Source organism: Dipodomys merriami, unplaced genomic scaffold, assembly GCF_024711535.1.
Source record: "Dipodomys merriami isolate MVZ:Mamm:240054 unplaced genomic scaffold, mDipMer1.0.p SCAF_1, whole genome shotgun sequence".
NCBI classification, from domain to species: domain Eukaryota; kingdom Metazoa; phylum Chordata; class Mammalia; order Rodentia; family Heteromyidae; genus Dipodomys; species Dipodomys merriami.
In genome coordinates, this window is record NW_027202270.1 from 69,525,713 (window position 1) to 69,541,186 (window position 15,474).

The 15,474-nt window shown below is 37.2% G+C and overlaps 1 pseudogene; it reads right to left on the minus strand.

The window, feature by feature from the left end:
* Positions 1 to 209: 209 nt before the first annotated feature.
* On the minus strand, positions 210 to 15,098 carry LOC138837180 (U6 snRNA-associated Sm-like protein LSm1 pseudogene; annotated as a pseudogene).
* Positions 15,099 to 15,474: the final 376 nt, after the last annotated feature.

Here is a 15,474-nt window from a genome sequence, read left to right on the forward strand (position 1 = left end):
TTTTCTTATTTAAATAAAGTTAAATAAAACCTCTTGATTTCTTCATATTATATTATTATATTATATATATATATTATATATATTATATATTCTTCATATTATATTATATATTCTTCATATTATAAAAATGATTTCAAAATTACAGTTCAGTGTATGAGGTGACCAGGATGTCACTTTCTGTCAATGACATAGCTCTTGATCACCCAGAGTTAGAGCTTCTGACCAAGGAACGTAATACTATCAAGAGTGCGTGCTCCAGAAATGGAGGGACCCGGATCTTTAAGGGCCTGAACTTTCAGCTTCTGGGTCTGCAACTTGGTTTGCCTTTCTACCCTGTGTTCTAAGATCTCTTCAACTGACAAGTTGTTGCAGAGGCGTGCCACGCTCCTTTTCCAAATCGTTTTCTCCTTGTAGGATCATATTTTGACCACAAAAATCCCTTGAGAAACATCACCGATTTTTTTTTCCCATGTAATTACGTTCCACAGTCTGATGCAGCACTAAGTTAGCGAACTGATCAATGCTTCTTAAGAATCCTCTAAGGGTCCTTCCATCGCTCAGCAGGACCAGGAGCTTTTTGTCTATGTCCTTAAGAGGCTGGCAGTGCCAGGCATGTAGTTAGTTCTCTGGGGGTAAAGTTTCAATCAACAGAGGTGTGGTATGGGTCAGAACTTTCCACAGCCTTCCCCTCCTCCCCACTGCAGTCCTTGTCGCCTAAGGGCAACAAGGTCGAAAACCCTGGCGACAGTTTCATTTCAGATAGCACTTTACTTTTTTTTTTTAATAAGGTTTTTTTTTTTTATTGTGGAAATAATGTACAGAGGGGTTACAATTACATGAGTAAGGTAATGAGTACATTTCTTATCAAGCATTGTTGCCTCCTCCTTTGTTTTTCCCCTATCATCCTTGCCCTCCCATCTCCACGACTGCACTCCGTCCCCGCCCCCCGCCCCCCCCCCCCCCCCCCGCCATAATTGTAAAGTTCGTTTTTCGACATAAGGTCGTGTACATCTCATTGTTGCAAATCTGAGATACCACCTCACCCCAGTTAGAATGGCTATAATCAAGAACTTTAATAACAACAGATGCTGGAGGGGATGTGGACAGAAGGGAACTCTACTGCATTGTTGGTGGGAGTGTAAACTTGTTCAACCACTTTGGAAAGCAGTATGGAGGTTCCTCAAAAGACTCCACATAGAGCTCCCCTATGACCCAGCACTTTATTATGTTTCTCAGGCTGGTCTCAAACCCACAGTTCTCTTTTGCCAAAACCTTCTGGAAAAATAATTGCATAATACTGAGAAAATGTTTATACAAGGCTTCCGCGTGTTTCACTGAAGTCAGAAATACGAAATATTGTCTTCTTCAGACATATAAACGAGACATAAAGATGCTGAATTGAATTTATTTGCTGGAAATTTTCTCAGCATATTAAAAAATCTATTAAATTATTGTCTTCTTTTGTTGGTTTTAAGGCTTGAAATCAGGCCCTGGGCATTGTCCCTGAGCTCTTTGCTCAGCACAAATGTGCTACCACTTTGAGCCACAGCATCACTTCCAATTTTTGAGTGGTTAATTGGAGACAACCATGGCAACTTTTCTGCCCAGGCTGGCTTCAAATCTCCATTCTCAGATCTCAGCCTGCTGAGTAGCTAGGATTACAAGTATGAGGCACCAGCTCCTGACTGCCCATTGTTTTATTTATTTATTTATTTATTTATTTATTTATTTATTTATTTATTTATTTATTTATTTATCATTAAGTAGTTGTACATGGCAGTTAACATTCAACAAAGCATTTTACAAATTCAGTATTTCTTGATCAATGCATCCCATTTCTTACCCAATCCTCCCAATCTACCCCTTCCTTCACTTTTCTTTCTTTTGTTAGATATGCATTATTATTATTATTATTTTATTGCCATTTAACAAACCAGTTTGTGCATACAATGCATCTTGATAAAATGAATCTTAGCTTTTGGGTGCCAGTGGTTCATACTTGTAATCTTAACTACTGAGAAGACTGAGATCTGAGGATTGTAGTTTGAAGCCAGCCCAGGTAAGAAAGTCCATGAGACTCATCTCCGATAACTACCAACAAATCAAAGACAGAAGTAGAGCTGTGACCAAGTGGTAGAGCACTAGCCTCAAGTAAAAGAAGCTCAGGGATAGCACCAAGGTCCTGAGTTCAAACTCCAAATTCAAGCCCCAGGACCACCAAAAAAAAAAAGAGTCTTGGTCAATGTCACCCCTTTGAATATTCTTATCCAATCATTGCTTTCCGGACTGGGGCAGGGCTGAGCCTTGTTACTTACTCCAGTCTGCCTTCATTTTCACAAATAAAATGCTCTAAAGGATGGGGAGAAGGTTGGGGAAACAGAGGGTGTGACAGTCATGCATATTAAGACAATAGCTAAACGAAAGTAAAGGCACAAGCTGCTAATGTTTATCAAATGCTTACTCTGTTTTCCTGCTATTAATGTATCAACTCACTTAACTCAGAAAAATTGGTGAAGAAATAGTATCAATGATAAGCAAAACTGGGCATGGGGGATCATATGTCTAATTCAAGCCCTTAGAAGGCAAAATTTGGAGGATATTGAGTGTCAGGCATGATATTATGAGAAAGAAAGAAAAAAGAAAAGGAGAGAAAGAGAGAGAAAGAAAAAGAGAGAAAAAAGAGAGAGAAAGAAAGAAAGAAAGAAAGAGAGAAGGAAGAAAAGGAAGGAAGGAAGGAAGGAAGGAAGAAAGAAAGCAAGCGAGGGAGAAAGAGCCTATTTTACTTTCATTTGGAAACATCCAGTATTAAGAGTAGTCTGTGTAATTTATTTCTTATATAGTATTTATAGAACAGGGGGGAGAGAGAAAAATGTATAGAGAGTGACAGGGGTTAATGTTAAAAATCATGACTGGCTAAACAACTGAGCCAGGATGGAGCAGAGTTGAACGAAGAATTGTGACTCTCTTTATTACTGACATCAATGGATATGATCAAAAGAATTTGGCAGGGATGTCTTCTGGTTATTAAGGCAGCTTTGTAAACAAAATCATCTATCCTTTAGTGATTTTTAGGTACATATCCATAAATCCACCTATTTGTTTTCATTTTCTTTGTATTTTATCAGGGAAATATGTATTTATTTTCTACATATGGGGAACTAGTTTAACCCCTTCATAATAAATACATGATAAAAGCATTATTACAGAGAGATATGAATATTAATCACTAGATACTGAATTGGATTTTCTCCTTAAGGTTATTGGAATGAGATTTAGTGGAACAAAGAATTCATAGACATCCAGAATAAAATAGGAAATGTAACAATGAAATTGAGATATCAAGCTTTTTATCTTGTTCTAGCACTTTAAAAACACTTACATTGATACTACTGGCAACAAAAAAGCTTCTTGCTTCAAAATAGAATTTTTTTTCTTTCTCAGTGATGGGGATAGAACCTAGGACCTCATGCACACTGGAAAAATCACTTTGCAACTGAGTTAAAACCTCAGACTTGAAAACTAGGTAGTTTTTTAATTTAAAATATCATATTTTAACTATTTTAGTTGCATGTATTAAAGAATGCCACCTAAAACTATTGATATCAGATCAGAGAAGTCTTCTCATTTATATAGGAATGATTGACCAGACATGTGTCATTCGCAAACACCTTTTTTTGAATTCTTATTTTTTTAATAGTTGAATGTCTATTGTACATTTCTCTTATTTGATTACAAAATCATTGAGATTTCTGCTAGTAAGCAATAAATATCTATTGATTGCCAAGTCAAACATATTGAACACTTATGTGCCATAAAAATTATGAGGAAATAGTTCTGTGTAATATTATTTGTACAGCTCAGGCAAATCACTCACATTTTAAATGCCCTCAAATTTGTTTTGCAATCAGTGAATCAATCAATCAATATTTACTAAAATGTTCCTATGTTCTCAGTACAGCATAGAATGAGTCATTACAGGGTTGAACAAATCTTCAAAATCTGCTTTTATCTTAGCTATATAGAAGATATTTCTTTCCCTCTACTTAGTTCAGTCTCTTGATGATTATGATTTTTATATCATTATGATTTTAGATCTAACATAATTTGAGATGTTCATATAACATTCTGTCATTTTTAGGAATAAAAAGGCAAACAATTATTTTGAAAGAAAATTGTTGGTTTGACTCCAGATATGTTTATATATACATGTATATATATCCGTATGTATGTATACACATATATGTATATACACACAAATTTGTGATATTATATATCATCCTAAAAATTTACCAGTTACAAATAACATTAAGTAAATGTAATGATTAGCATAATGTGTACATTTTTATGTTGTCAAAATCCTTCCATAATTTCCAGAGTAGCTGGAACTACAGGTACATGCCATGACACTTGGACACAAGTAATTTAATTTTAACTATTCAAAAAATGACTATTAAGGAGTACTATTATTAAAGTCAAGGGGATGTCAAAGGAATAGGGAAAAGTGCCTAGCATCAGATCCAGGTGCATTGGTGTGTGTGTGTGTGTGTGTGTGTGTGTGTGTGTGTGTGTGAGTGTGTGTGTGTGTATGTGTGTGTGTGTGTGTATTTCTGTTTCTCTTATGGTAGGAAGAGTCCTTTATAAATACACATTGCATGAAGAACTACCTAGAAAAATAGACAAAAGCAACATTTTTACAATTGTGAAAGCCATGAAATTTAAAGCAAAAGTCTTTCAAGATTGTACAACAAATGTAAGGAAGATGAATAACCCAGTTGAGGTAGCACACAACTGTAATCCTATCATTTGAAAGGTAAGCAGGAGGATTCTGAGTCTGAAGGCTGTCTGATCTTTGCAAGCCCCAGATCAACCTAGGCTGCATAGTTAAACCTCGTATCAAAAATCTGTTTTAAATTCTGTACATGCGCTGCAATGTGAATGCAAAGTACTTTGCAGAGAGTTTATATTTGAAATCAGATGACTCTATTGATTGTACAAAAGCACTAAGAACAAAGAAACATATAACCTTTTAATATTGTTCATGTCTGTAAAAGGAGATTATTTAAAGAAAACAAATTTGGTCTAAATATTAATAAAATTGCAATCATATCATTTTCTTAAATTTTGATGCTATCATTAAAATACTTAATACTATCAATTAAATCAAATGAAAATCAAATAAATGTATGGATAGCATAAAAACAAATGAATATAGATAGAAAAGTGGTCAAGTTACACAAATAATTCCTGTGTTGAAATGTATTTAATAAATGTAAGGAAATACTTTTAATTTCTCTTATAATCAAATAAAGTGCCATTTTCATCAAATTGAAAACTATTGCTAAAAAACAAAGATATCCTATGTTGAAGGAAAATTGATCCAATGCTAGAGCTGCTGTGTGATATTTGTTACTAAGAAAGTAGAATGTTCAGTGGTCAAGCTTTGAACATTTTGACAATAAGTAGAATACTAAACCTTACAATTGTTCATATCTTCTCTATCTTCTTTCTGTATTTTCCTTTTCTCTCTCTTTTTATTCTTTTCTTTCTTTCTGCCCTGCCTGGCACTCACCTTCTTTCCTTTTTTTTTCTTTTTTGGTCCAGGACTTACTAAGTAGGACTGACTTGGAATGTTGACTTTCATGACTCTGCTACTTGAGTGCTGGGATTGCATGTCTGTGCCACCATGTTTATCTCCTCCTTTAACTCTTAAATTTCAATATCTGCGAATCTACTTTCTGAATCACTATCTAATAAAGGCACAAAATAACTTTCAGCTAATCAAGAATATTTTTGTTATAGTAAAATTGGAGAAATACTCTAAGGTGATCTGCCACTTGGGAGCACACATGTAAGGTATTCAATATGACATCAATAAGGTATTCATCAATATGATGAATATTATTGGTTTAGACACTAAGTTAAAATACCTTATTAAGTCTCAAAGCAAAATTTTGTGGGGAATTGCCATATATCCTGATCTATTCACATCTACATGATAAATTAATTAGCAAGATCTAAAACTCTCCAGTTAATAAGAACACTATCAAATGTAGCCCCCATCAATTCTTTCCATTAGCTTTCTTGTCCTTCTCCATTGTGCTTCAATATGCTCACTGCTTTCTGAATGTTCATTAACTTTGTAGATATTATAGTTGTCTTTTTTCCTGCATACATAGCTAAACCTGACTAATTCTCATTGTATTGTTCTAAGTCTTTACCTATGATTCAGCTTATTATTTATATATCAGGATATATATTGGAAGCAAAACTGTGCACAAGTGTTGAATAAGAAGAGAGCACATCACATTGAGATACATACATGGAAGTAATATTGAAACAATAATGTAAAGAACAGTGAGAGGAGAGAGAGATTTGCAGACATCTTTGCTTATGTTTGCAAACACAATAGGAGGGAAGAGATTGACTACAATGAAATCATGAGATCCTTTCTTTCTTTTGTGGGGGGGGGTCCGGTCATGGGGCCTGAACTCTGGGCCTGGGCGCTGTCCCTCAGCTCTTCAGCTCAAGGCTAGCGCTCTACCACTTGAGCCACAGCGCCACTTCCAGCTTTTTTCTTTTTTGCTTATGTGGTGCTGAGGAATTGAACCCAGGGCCTCAGGCATGCAAGGCAAGCACTCTACCACTGAGCCACCTTCCCAGCCCAATGAGATCCTAGTTATAGGAAAACTAAGGTGACACAGGGTAGGATGAGATTACAAAAGCCTTTTAGGCAAAGGATAACAGGTGTAATCAGAAGCTGTTAAATTGATTGAAGATAGGAATGATGATGCTACATTTTTGTTTGTTTGTTTTAGTCAGTCGTGGGGCTAGAACTCAGTTGTTGTCCCTAAGCTCTTTTGCTCAAGGCTAGTGCTATATCACTTTGAATCACAGCTCCACTTCGTTTTCCAGGCTGCCTTTGAACTGTGATCCTCAGATCTCAGCCTCCAAAGTAGCTATGATTACAAGGGTGAGACACTGGCATCCAGCACGACATCTTTTTAAGGATTGCTTTGCTTCCCCATAACTTTTGCTCCTGAAAGCAATGCTTCAATATCTGCAACTCCCTCAAAATGATAAATTAGGGAGCAACAGAAAGTGATAGAATCTCGGGTCCTTTTCTATAGGATAAATAAAGCCAAGATGGGACTACTCAGATATTTTAATTATTACCTCTGAATGAATTCATTTTCCAATTTTTAGTTTCTAGGAATAGAGAATAAGCAGAAAGCAGAAAACTTAACAGGAATGAGTTTTATACTGACACAATGAAAAGGATTTTGAGGGAAAAAAGTCCTGAAAATAAGTTACTGAAGAAACATGAGTACTAAACTCTGCAAATTTCTCTCAATAGTTGGCTGATTCTGAAATCCAGTGCTTTATCGACTTTGCTCTCTGGTGTTCCACTGATTTCAGCTGATTCTTAAGCTAGGCCTTTGAAGTCATGAAACCCAGCAGAAACAGTAGTGATAAGATAAACTGTTGGAGTATTTCAGAGAACCAGGCTGAGCAGGTTGGCCTGTGATGCTTCCAAAAGGATAGGACCTCATTAAGAAAACTAAGTGAAAACAAAAACAACACAGAGATTCTAGCTGTGGGCCCCCAAATTTTCTGGTAAAACAGTAAGGTTCTTTGGTAAGAGTGCAGCCATAAAAATGATAGAGTATTATTTACCATAGCTAAGATATGGGACCAACCCAGATGCCCCTCAGTAGATGAATGGATCAAGAAAATGTGGTATATATACACAATGGAATTCTATGCCTCCATCAGAAAGAATGACACCTCATTTGTTAGGAAATGGAAAGACAGAAAAAATTATATTAAGTGAAGTAAGCCAGATCCAAAGAAACATAGGTCCCATGATTTCCCTTATTTGCAATAACTAGTATATGTCTGAGACAAGCAGAAAACGGCAGATAAAATGATGTTAAGCAAAATCAACCCCAAGATAAGGACACAAGTGTTTTTTCTTTCTTGCTTGCTATTGTTTCTAATGTATTTATATGGTACCACATGATTTTTTTGTTGCTTTCTCCCTCCCTCCTCCACAGTATAACATCTGTTTTCACTGTATTTGATGTTGGTATAATTTGGGGAGGGGAAAGGAAAAAACAAATTGTTTAAATAGAGATACAGGTTGACCTATTGCAACAATGAGATGTACAAGATGCTTTGTTGAAAAACAAACTTTACAATTTAGGTGGGGTTTGGGAGAGAATAGTTGTGGAGATGGGAGGGAAGGGATGTTAGGGGAAAAAGAAGGAGGAGGCAACAATGCTTGATAAGAAATGTACTCATCACCTTGCTCATGTAATTGTAACCCCTCTGTACAGTATTTTCATAATAAAAAACTTATTTTAAAAAATGATACTGTAGGAGTAAGGAGAGAATGAAGGGGCTACACCTAGACATCTATGGAAGAATGCTGGGGGAAGGACTAATTGATGAGATTAGCTCCATAAGGCCCCAAGCTTGATTTTCCTAGGAGTGAGAATATTTAAGGTTCATAAAGAAAAATAAACAATATTTTGGCAATCTTATATGTATGTATATGTATGTATGTATGTATTATATTCACATCCTTAGTTGGATTGAGCTCGACTGAGTTCCTGAAAATACTAATAAAGCTCATTCTGTAAAATTTGCTCCACACCCTTTAATACATTGGAATTCCAGATTAGTCAGGCTATTCTAGAGAGACAGAATAAAAAAGATGTATGCATTATTTTCTCTATCTTCCTCAATTTCTGTCTTTGCCTGTTTCTAAATATATAGATAAGGGCTGGGAAGGTGGCTCAGTAGTAAAGCACTAGCCTTGCATGCATGAGGCCCTGGGTTCGATTCCTCAGCACCACATAAGCAGAAAAAAAAGCTGGAAGTGGCGCTTTGGCTCAAGTGGTAGAGCGCTAGCCTTGAGCTGAAGAGCTGAGGGACAGTGCCCAGGCCCAGAGTTCAGGCCCCAAGACTGGACCAAAAAAAAACCATAAATATATAGATAATGGTAGAAAGAAAGAAAGAGAGAAAGAAAGAAAGAAAGAAAGAAAGAAAGAAAGAAAGAAAGAAAGAAAGATAGAAAGAAAGAAAGAAAGAAAGAAGGAAAGAAAGAAAGAAAGAAAGAAAGAAAGAAAGAAAGAAAGAAAGAAAGAGAGAGAGAGAGAGAAAGAAAGAAAGAAAGAAAGAAAGAAAGAAAGAAAGAAAGAAAGAAAGAAAGGAAGGAAGGAAGGAAGAGAGAGAGAAAGAAAGAGAGAAAGAGGGAGAGAGAGAGAAAGAAAGAGAGAAAGAGGGAGAGAGAGAGAGAGAGAGAGAGAGAGAAGAGAGTACCTTTGTCACCTGCTATTTGTACTTATAGTAACCTCTGACTCCCAACCAGTCCATTATGCTTTCCCCTCCCCAGTTTCCCAAAAGACCCTAGACACCTCTTCCTGCCTTCCTTGCCCCAAGTCCAATTATTCCTCCTTCCCTGTAATGGGCTGTAATTAGACTTATACTCCAAATGGAATGTTTCTGGCCCATGGCCAATGTGTGTTCTCCTATGTCATTCATGTTAACTGACCTTGTCACCTTGTCAGATGATCTTTCCAAAAGTCTCTTTCAACAAGATAACATCCCCCACCCAGAATACCACCTGGGAACAAGTCAAGACCATCCTGTTTCTACAAGCAACTGGAGATATCACTGACACTGCCCTGCCTTGCCCAGCGCAGACCCAGACCCTAAAGACCCCCAGCTCCAGTCTTCCTTGATGCCCCCAGGCCAGAATAAAGTAGTCAAAAGATCCCATGACAACAGTTGTCTCTGATATCTCTGCTACCTCCTCCTCAGGTTAGTGATCCTGAAGCAGGAAAAGTCTTACTCCCCCTCCTCCAATATGCAGGGAGTCAGGTACCATTCTATGTCTCCAATCCAAGACAAAAAAGGTAATTTCAGGTTTTTGATAGCCTCTTCTGGGAATCAATCCTCCCATGGCATATTCCTCTCTTGGTCTACTAACAACAATTTTTGTCTTAACAGCAATGTTTCCCTTTATTAATTGTGTCTTACATTTTAGATAACTATTGTCATACAAAAAGGAGAACCTTTACCAACCATTGTCAAACAGATGCTTCTTGAACAGTACCTGGCTGAGCAATGAAACAGGAACCCCTGACTACTTTGCCCCTTTACAGAAGTTAGTAGCTCCACAGGAAACAATCTCCACCCATAGCTCCGACCTGGTACCCCTATTTTTTTTTTATTAAACTCAGAGCAAGGAATGTAAGCATTATGCCCACCTTTGGTCCTCAGCTCCACCCAAACCTGAGCTTCTCCCTGTATGAAGTTCCCTCCATACAGCTGGGCCCTCCCTCTCTCTGCCCAAGCCCACCTGAACTCCCATCTACCTCACTTCCTACCCTCCCTCCCCCAGACCCTGCTGCTACCTAAATAGTGGAGGCCACCATGTGCTCTCTCTCCGGGGTAAATATGGCTCATCTAATAAACCTTGTAATAATCTTTCTCCTGTGCTGCCTGCCTCTGTGTGGCCCCCTGGGATGGATGTGATGAATCCTTTCACAGTCACTAGAGGATTTTCTTGTAAGCTGGATACCAGTATCTCAGGCCCATAATATCAGATATTTGGGAAACAGTGCAAGAGTGCCATGGTTTGAGGAAGCCTGGGCATAAAAGTTCTTGAGACCCCTTCTAAACCCAGAGCTTCCTCAAAATTTACCGGGGAGACTGAGATTGAGAAGATTGCATGTTACAGCAGCTTGGGCAGGAAAGTCCATCTCAGCAATAAAAGGAATTCCAAGGTACTCAGTTGTGTGGCTGGGCAGCAATCAAGACATCATTGTAAAAATACCCAGAGGCAAACAAGCCTGATAGTGTGGATCCGTGTTCACTTGCTGGTCCAACAAACATGAGGCCTTGAGCTCAGGACCACAGATTTGTTGTTGTTGTTGTTGTTTTTAGTAGAAATTCTTGTGTAATGGGTTGCCTGACTCTTTTGTTATATTCAGACTTTAAAATAATTATGTTAAGACTGCCCAGGCCCCATTTCTAGAAGGCAATATAATTTACTCAATGTTTACCATTTTCAATATTTATCTCAAATAAAATCCACTCCATATAGGCACATAAAACTAATCATTGCAGGGGCTGGGAAGGTGGCTCAGTGGTAGAGTTGAGGCCCTGGGTTCGATTCCCCAGCACCACATAAGCAAAAACAAAAAAAGCCAGAAGTGGTGCTGTGGCTCAAGTGGTAGAGTGCTATCCTTGAGCTGAAGAGCTGAGGGACAGCCCCCAGGCCCAGAGTTCAGGCCCCACGACTAGACCCCTCCCCCCAAAAAACCCAAAAAAACTAATCATTGCAGAGTAGAGAATATAAGTATATTAATTATTCGATCCAGTGTTTTGACACATTTGTGCTCCTATCTGGTCACCATAAAAACCAAGAATATGGAAGTAGAGCTGTGGCTCCAGTGGTAGAATGCTAGCCTTGAGCATAAAAGCTTAGGGACAGCACTCACACCCTGTTCAAGCCCCAGGACTGGAACAAAAACAAATAACAACAACAACAATAAAAACTAGAAAACCAAAGCCAAGAGCATTTGTGTAACAATAACTTGTTGTTCTTGCAAATGTAACTTTTAGGGGGGATCGGTGAAATTACTTAGGAATGAATCTGATTCATCATGAAGTATATTTTATTTTATTTTATTTTTTTTTTGGTCTGGTCGTGGGGCCTGAACTCTGGGCCTGGGCGCTGTCCCTTAGCCCTTCAGCTCAAGGCTAGCGCTCTACCACTTGAGCCACAGCACCACTTCTGGCTTTTTTCTTTTTGTTTATGTGGTGCTGAGGAATCGAACCCAGGGCCTCATGCATGCAAGGCAAGCGCTCTACCACTGAGCCACCTTCTCAGCCCTAAGTATATTTTAATTATAACAAAATAACAATTTTTCAAGTGATAGTACTAGTTTCTTTTTCAGTATCTCTACATATTTACCAACCCTATTACTACTCTTTTTAACTTTAGCCATTTTAGTAAAATAATTTCGTAGCTTGTTATTTATAGTTCCATGATGATTAAAAATATGGAACACTTTTCAAATATTTTAAAAAGTATTTCTTTGGGAAATTGTCTATCAAATCATTGCCCATTTTGATTATGCTTGATGGTTTAATGTTAAATATTAAAGTCTTAAATACCAATTTGAGTTCAATTCTTTTTTTTTTTTTTTTTTGTGCCAGTCCCAGGGCTTGAACTCAGGGTCTGGTGCTGTCCCTGAGCTTCTTTTGCTCAAGGCTCATACTCTATTTCTTGAGTCACAGGATTATTTCAAAATGAATTACTTTATTTTATGTTTGTCTGGGTATGTGAGTGTGTGCGTGCGTGTGTGTGTGTGTGTGTGTGTGTGTGTGTGTGTTTGTGTGTGTGTGTGTGTTTCTTAATGATTCTTTTGGATAATCAAACCTTATTTTTCTGTTATGAATTTTTTAAATGTTTGTGCTTCACTCTATAAGAAACATTTATTTACCTTAATATCATCAAGGTATTTTTCTTCTATTAGTAAAGTTTTCTCTTTTTGGCTTTTATGTTTTTTTTATTATCCATTGCGAATTTTTTTTTCTTTTTTGTCCGTCGTGGGGCTTGAACTCTGGGCTTGGACTTTGTCCCTGAGCTCTTCAGCTAAAGGCTAGCGCTCTAACACTTGAGCCACAGTGCCATTTTCAGTTTTCTGGTGGTTAATTGGAGATAGGAGTCTCATGGACTTTCCTGACAGGGCTCATTTTGAATCACAATCCTCAGATCTCAGCCTCCTGAGTAGCTTGGATTACAGGTGTGAGCCCCCAGCACCTGGCAATCCACTAGGAGTTATTTTTCACAGGGGATTATTGAAGTTTACTTGGCATACATTAAACTGTGCACAAGCTACAAGATCTGATGAATTTTGAAACATACATCTCCATTAAGCCAACATAACAATAAAAATAATGAGCATATCTACCAGCAAACCCTTTTGATCTCTGAAGAAGTTGTCTAAAGAAGTAGTAATAAAATTGTGCAAGAATCCTAGTATTGCATTCCTAAGGAGACCCAATTGTCATACATAGTTCAATGTAACTTACATTATGGTTTTGAGTTTACATTATCAAACTATACTTATGTACATTTTTTCCCAGCAGCATTGTATATGCTTTCAAGTTTCACTTATCCTAGTTGATAAGCTAGATATTAATAAGCCAGGCTGTAATAATTGGCACTCGATTACTCAACTTTTCAATGAATTATTTTCTTTAATTATGGTAGATGTTATTTAAATTATATTTTCAAAAATTTGACCTGTGTTTGTGTGTGTGTGTGTGTGTGTGTGTGTGTGTGTGTGTGTGTGTGTATCTGTGTTTGTGATAGGAATCAATACCAAGGTCTTCTGCATCTTTACCTTCTACCTCTTCTTTTAAAAAAATTACTGTAAAGTTGTTGCAGTTACATAAGTCAGGTATTGAGTATATTTCTTTTTCAATAGTGTTACCCTCTCCCCTCATTTTCTCCCAGTAATTTTTTCCTTCTACATATTTTCATTTTTCCCTTTTTATTTTAATACATTTTTATTTAAAAATACTGTACAAAGGGGTTATAGTTACATGAGCAAGGTAATGAGTACATTTCCCATCAAGCATTGTTGCCTCCTTTGTTTTTCCCCTACAATCCCTTCCCTCCCACCTCCACAACTACACTCCCCTCACCCTCCTAAGCCTAAATTGTAAAGTTCGTTTTCAACATAGTGTCTTGTAAATCTCATTGTTACAATGGGTCAACCTATATCCCTATTTAAGCATTTTGTTTTTTTTCTTTCCCCTCAAATTAGAGAAGTGTATATACAAGATGCAGGGCACTGACATCAAATACAGTGAAAACAGGGGTTATACCATGGGGGAGGAACATAAAAAGAAACAAAAAATCACATGGTACATTATAAATAAATTAGAAACAATAACAAGAATGAAAAAAACACTTGTGTCCCTATGTTGGACAAATGGGATTGCATGAAGCTGCAGAGCTTCTGCATGGCAAAGGACATAGCTAGCAAGATCAATAGAAAGCCCACAGATTGGGAGAAGATCTTCACTAGCCATACAATGAATAAGGGTCTCATATCAAAATATACTTGGAACTCAAAAAAATAAATCTCCCAACAACAAATCCTCAAAAGAACAACTGCCCAATGAATAAGTGGGCTAAAGACTTAAAAAGAAACTTCTCTGAAGAGAAAATAAGAATGGCCAATAGGCATATGAAGAAATGCTCAACCTCTCTAGCCATAAAAGAAATGCAAATCAAAACAACGTTGAGATACCACCTCACCCCAGTTAGAATAGCTATAATCAAGAATGCTAATAATAACAGATGCTGGAGAGGATGTGGACAGAAGGGAACCCTACTGCATTGTTGGTGGGAGTGTAAACTTGTTCAACCACTTTGGAAATCAGTATAGAAGTTCCTCAAAAGACTCCACATAGAGCTCCCCTATGACCCAGCAATCCCACTTTTGGGCAATTACCCAAACAATCACAAACAAGACCATACTAAAGCTCCCAGCACAACTATGTTTATGGCAGCATTATTTACCATAGCTAAGATATGGAACCAACCCAGATGCCCCTCAGTAGATGAACGGATCAAGAAAATGTGGTATATTTATACAATGGAATTTTATGCCTCCATCAGAAAAATGACATTGCCCCATTTGTTAGGAAATGGAAAGACTTGGAAAAAATTATATTAATTGAAGTAAGCCAGGCCCAAAAACATAGGTCCCATGGTTTCCCTTATTTGCAATAACTAGTATAGATCTGGGACAAGCAGAAAAGGTCAAAAGCTATGTACATATGACCAGATAAGATGATGTTAGGTGAAATGAACCCCTTCTACATTCTTATATGCTACTTTTCTATCCCTTGTTTATGAGATATGCTCTCACTATATATACAGCTAAAGCCGTATATATAGTCCCACCCTTTATATATAGTTCCCCAACTCAGGACTATCCAGCCTTAGCTCTTTGACTATTGAGATTATAAGTGCATATATACCTTACCTGGCCAGTTTGGGCCATTTTAAGTGAGCAATTCACTGTCATGAAGTAAATTTACATTGTTGTGAAACTATTATTACTATTCTTTTTTAAAATACTTTTTTATTGCAAAGATAGTATACAGAGGGATTACAGTTACATGAGTAAGGTCATGAGTTCATTTCCTATCAAGCATTGTTACTCCCCCCCTCATTAACCAATACTCAAACTCTGTATCTACTAGGTAGTAATTCCTCATTTTCTTCCAATACTACTTCTGGTACTCAGTTACTCTATTACCTTCCAACATGACAATATTAACCAAAAGAAAAGTTTCTGCTGGGATATTTGATTGAAATATCATTAAATTTAGAGATCAATTTGACAACTGGGAGCTTAGAAACATGAAGACGTCCAA